This window comes from Ictidomys tridecemlineatus, chromosome 7, assembly GCF_052094955.1.
Source record: "Ictidomys tridecemlineatus isolate mIctTri1 chromosome 7, mIctTri1.hap1, whole genome shotgun sequence".
NCBI lineage: Eukaryota > Metazoa > Chordata > Mammalia > Rodentia > Sciuridae > Ictidomys > Ictidomys tridecemlineatus.
The window spans coordinates 157434523-157440347 of NC_135483.1; the positions used below are offsets into that span (position 1 = coordinate 157434523).

General features: G+C 36.5%; 1 long non-coding RNA gene across 1 annotated transcript in view; it reads right to left on the bottom strand.

Annotated features, from left to right (window-relative positions):
- Positions 1-5825, bottom strand: part of LOC144365591 (uncharacterized) — a 154375-nt gene that overhangs the window by 147335 nt on the left and 1215 nt on the right. The window lies entirely within an intron of this gene.

The following is a 5825-nucleotide window of genomic DNA, read 5'->3' on the forward strand; positions in this document are numbered from 1 at the left end:
CAATATCTTCAAGGTTCATTCACATTATAGTGCATGTCAGAACTTCCTTCCTTTTGAAGCCTTAATAATCTGTAGATATGTACCATGTTCGTCTATTGACAGACATTTGATTTGTGTATGCCTTTTAACCACTGTAAATAATGATGCTGTAAACATGAGTGGACAAATACTTCTTTGAGACCTGCTTTTGATTCCTTTGAGTATATACCCCAAAGTAGAACAATTGGGCCTTATGATGATTTTATTTTACATTTCCACCAACAGTGCTAGGGTTCCAATTTCTCCATATGCTCACCAACACTTGCTATTTCCTGTTCTTTTTGTATAAGTCATCATTATGACTTAATTCTATTCTAATCTATACATTTTTCTTGTTTCTCTATTGTTCCTTCCTCTTCCTTAAAGAAACAAGAATGTCTTAATTTTCCATAATCAGTTATTTTCCTGAATATATGCACATACTTCTAACATACAATGCAAAATTTGTAAAAACAGTAAAAATCCATTAGTATTGAATTTAAACTGGAAATATCAGTGTGGCATGGACAGATGATATATTTTATTCTGTTCCAAATTACATACTTCCTACTGTGCTCCTGGTAAAAGTCTAGAACAATGAGCACTGTGTGTATGTGTGTGTGGGGGGGTGCTGGGGATCAAATCCAGGGTCTTCTGAATGTTAGGCAAGTGTTCTACTACTGAGCTACAATTGCAGCCCTGGTTTGTGTGTTTAAAACCACTTCCACTAAATTTAACCATGCCCATCTTGGAGAAGAGGCTGATTTCTGGCCTTTATTAGGAACTGAACAAAATAGTCCTGGAACTCTTGTCATACTTGAAAGTGAAGCCAGTATCAAAGACAGCTAGGATGTTTCAAAAGATCCAGAAAACAACTTGAACAGGTGGTCACTGGCCAAAGATAGAATAACTTGTGCATTAGTAAAGATAATAAATAGTTGCAATGGATTAAAAACATATCAAACATGTTTAAAGAAACGTGTTCATAATGACACTAAAGCAGAAAAAAATACTTCATGAGTCAAATTGGAAGATGCTGAGGATCTAATTAATTATTTTGAAAAATGATAAGAAAATTGTTAGAATCTAATCTTTTTTTATACTAACTGTACCTAAACCAACAAAATTATTAATGAAATTGTGTCTTTTCATAAAATATTCTAGTTGATAAACAAAAAAAATGTAACAGTTTGTTAGTATTTAGCAACTCCTACTGATTTGGTATAGCTCCCCATTGACCATCACCAAATGGAAGATGACCAGTCATGGACCTCCCATGGAAGTTCATAGCAGCCCCTCTGAAGAAGCCTTGTTAAAAAAAATAAAGCTTGAATCATATCAAAATTGTAGATTTAACTATTAACTTACAGGAATTTATAGATCAAGGGAAACAATTATGTTTTGTTTAACTTACATTATACATGTCTTAAAAAATAATAGACACAGAAACTATGAATGAATGTGTATATTCATTATACAAAGTAAGCCCAGATTTCTTCAGAAATTTCCTACACAGGCATACAAATGTTTACTTAGTTCATATTTTTTTTTCTTAGGGAGGGCCTAATGTTCATGGCAAAGGAGACTTTTTAAAAGAGATTGGCACTTAACATGATTCATGTCTATTATTTCTCCTGACATCTTATATTCTTATTTGGCTTTTGGTTTTGTGGAATAAGCTAAAAGAAAATTGTTAATACTCTGTAACACCATGTGCTTGGTTTTAGTAATCTCAGCTTTGATTTAGATTTTTAAAATGTTTTCTTCTCTGAAGAAGAAAAGAAAAAGTGAGACTCAAATATGGGACCGACGCGGAAAAGGGCAGTTAAATTGGATTCTATAGTGTTCAGTTCCATGAACACACAAATAATTCTATTAATTATCCTTTCTTCTGAGTTTTTGTAGTTAGGACTCTTTGTTCACTATTTCCTGAATACACGTCTTTCAGTGAATGGTGAAAATATGAAAGTTTTAAAAATGTGAAGTTAAAAGTTATTTGGTTTACTTGGAAACCAAGGAAGAATTGTAGGAGTTCTCTATGTCAAGGCCAGGAATGTTTGGATCCTATTCAGTTTAATGATTAATACACAGTTCTTTTTCGTGTTAGACCAAAGTGCAAACTGTGAGATGACTCACAATGAATCTTCATTTACTTCTTAAATCTATTCATGATTATAATTTATTGCTAACGATTTATTGAACAATGCCAATTAATTCCTTCAAACATTTAAGAGCCATTCATTATATGTATGTTGAGTACCTGCTATTTGTTGGGTACTGAATTGGATCATGGGATGATAGCAATGAATAAGATCTATATATACATTGAGTCCTCTCCAGGAAATTACAGGTTGAGGTTTCTAGGAAAGCTAAGATGGAATTAGTAGTGCAAGAGACTAATTGGAGAAAATGCTCATGAAGCATAACAGAGAAAGGGAATAGTGAGAGTATATGGGGAGTGACTCAGTCCATGATGCAGGTCTAAAAATGCTGCAGGAAAAGAATATGGAAGGAAGACTGGGCAGGGAGAACCTAAGATTACAGTGCATCCCAAGAAAGTCTCAGCTAGGTTGATGAGGAGCCCTGAGCAAAAGTTGCTCCTTGGAAAAGTCCCAAGGTTGGCCAAAAATGGTCCAGCTCTACTACTTCTGCTGGTCTCAGTTATTGACTCAGAGCAGCCCTGGGAGAGTCTGGCTTTGGTTGAACATCATAGTGTATCCAGTAGGTACAGTATTTATAGGCTGTCAGCTAACTGTATAGGTTTGTTCCTGAAGGGGGAGGTAATAGGTCTATTGCCATGACTGGTATGGTAGAAAATACAAACATTAGACAAACTGATAACAAGGGTGAGGCACCACAGAGACGATGCCAAGAGGGTATTTTGGTGGTACAGTAAGGGAAGTTAACATGCATGTTCTTCCCCTGTTTTGTTCCATGTCATAGTAAACAATATTGCATAAATTCCCTCTCCTTGTGCCTTTCAGATGGGTTCAGCAGACAGGAGGCACAGGCAAGAAACTGGAAAGTGGGAAAGAGGAGAATCCAGTTTATTTCTCTTTACCTCTCTGCCTCCTCTCATCTCACCTCCCAGGTTTCATCTCTGATTAGAAAGCCCTTAACTTTGTGGTCCTAGCTTCTTCTAGATGGCCATGGATTCTGGGACACTGGTTGTGGCCACTGTTCTCTTACTCCATAGAGATCATAGGAAATTCCTGATTTAAATAAATACAGTAAATCTGTGTTGCTTCACTGTCCCTTGTTTGGTTTCCCAACTTTTGAATCACCTTTGTATAAATTCTTTGTATAAATCCCCTTTGACTGAGGAATCTAGTGTGTTCACATTTCCTCCTGGCCTAGTCTGGAAGATGTCACAGGGAAGATTTCCTGATGGAATGACATTTAAGCCAAAACCTGGATATGAGCTATCCAAAACAAATTGACATAATTGATACATACAATATGTGTACATATTGTTCATTTTGAATATAATGTGAGGGCTGTGGATGTAGTTCAGTGGTAGAGTGCTTGCCTGGCATGCATAAGGCCCTGGGTTTGAACCCCAGTACACCCCCCCCACATACACACACACATACATGCAGGTTAAAACAGTATGACAGCAAAAAATGTAGATTCTGGAACTTCAGTGTTTGGGTTTAAATCCCACTTTTTAGATAAGTGACCTCAGGAAGTTCACTAAATTCTTTTGTGGTTCAATATCTTCCTTTGTAAAACGAATATAATAATACTATTATCTTCTATGGAAACAATTAGAAGTGAATAAATTAATATGTAGACTCAACAAGGTTCGACATTATTCTTTTGTACATGCATATAGGACTTTGCAGTATCTATGTATGCTAATGAGCACTCTGAATCTTCAAGAGAACACTGAATACAACATAGACGACTTCTCCTCCTCCTCCTCCTCCTCCTCCTCCTCCTCCTCCTCCTCCTCCTCCTCCTCCTCCTCCTCCTCCCCCTTTTCTTCTTCTTCTTTGAGAATCTAATATTCCAGAGGAGAATTCTTAAGACAGCCAGATCTTTTGTCACTTATTATAGGCCACCTTCTTTTTCTACCTGTATACTTGTAAATTTCTTACTAATGGTGGAAATTCAGTACTTTATTAGGATGGTCATGTCATAGGTCACTTTTAATAAGTTTTGCTTCACATGCAGGGATATCTTATTATGTTTTCAATTTTGTTTATTTATTTCTTCCTATCAAATGTGTTTTTCTGCTCTATTAGTCCGGGGCAAGACAGTGCTTTACTTTCAAGTACAAAAGATATGTTTCATAAAAAACATTAGGAATTGATAAGCAATGGTATAGGTAATGGTGCATGTCATCCTACTTAGGCCAAATCTGGAGATATTTCTATCATTGTTTGGACATTTGATGGCATCTCTGATGTCAATGGAACTCTGCCCAGATGCTGGAGGCTGCAGGATCAGTTGCACCTGCTTATTCAGCTAGAAAGCTGTCTTTGCTCTGAGTCTATTATCTTTTTTCTGCAATTTCATAACCCCCATCTCTTTTTTGTTATCTCAGCCTCATTTGGAGCATTGTGGGGCTTTCACCTGCAAGCAACACTAGGCTTGATTCACTGAATACAGCTCTGGACTGTGGCCAGTAATGAGCTACAGATTTCTCTACATCATAGAAATGATGATGATTTAACTGGCAGAGAGATGTGAGGTGGATTTGCTCACACTGGAGATGCAATCTCTGTTATTCTTCATTGCATGCATCTGGAAGCATGAGCTCTGAAGTCACCACAAAGGACCATCTTGGGAATGAGCACTGTTATTGGGGATAACCCAGGCTTCCAGGATCATTGCGTATGCCAATGCGATAGTGATTAAAAGCAAGCATTCTGGAGAAACAGGCTCACGTCCTTGCTTTTCTCTTTTAACTGTGTGACTTTTGACCAATTATTCAATCCTGATAAGCTCTCCATTACTAATCAATACAATAGGGATGGTAATAAAACCTATATCATAGGGCTATTGCTGATTGGTTATTTAGATAATATTCTATGTGGTAGTTGTAATTATCACTGGTCAGTACCTAAATCAGGGCCGTGTGTTACCACTCTGTCTCTCCTACTTTTACCTAATACATAGAGTTATTCTCCTTTAAAATAAGGAATTTGGGTTGCCACTCTCATATTTAGCTCTTGAGGAAAACAGCCCACAATCTGGACGGGGATCAATGAATTGGACATTTGAAATAGCATTCAGTTTTTAGCAAGAGGAAACTGGAGGAGAGTGCTGGAAGTGTAAAGCCCTGTTTCTTAAATGGCTTTGGACTGGGCAATTCTATTTTCTCCTCAAGGAAGATCAATTATCCAGATGTCAGATTTCTGCCACTTGCTCTTCTATTCTGTTCTTTCTCTCTGACTTTTTCATTTCTTTTTCCTTTACCTTTGCTTTCTGTAAGAGTGTGTCAAATCGTTCTCCACAGCCCAGCTTAATGTTCTGCAAGCTCAATTTAGCTCTTCAGGACTTTGAGAGAGATCTTTTAAATACTGTCACAACATTATTAGTTACCTAACATTGTTTATGTTTTTTTCCCCTAATACAGTCAACTTCCTTTCAAAAATGTCTTCCTATATCTTATCTTTCATTTCATTTTACTTTTTATTTTAATATTATGAAAGCAATGTTCTAAAATATTTGTTCCTTGGAACAAATCTTTGTAAAAATACAGTCATCCAGCTTTTATCATGCCAAAACTTTTCTTGCCAAAACTTTTCAAAGGCTTTAACACTGTTTATTTTGTATATTCTTATCTCTGATAGAAGGCA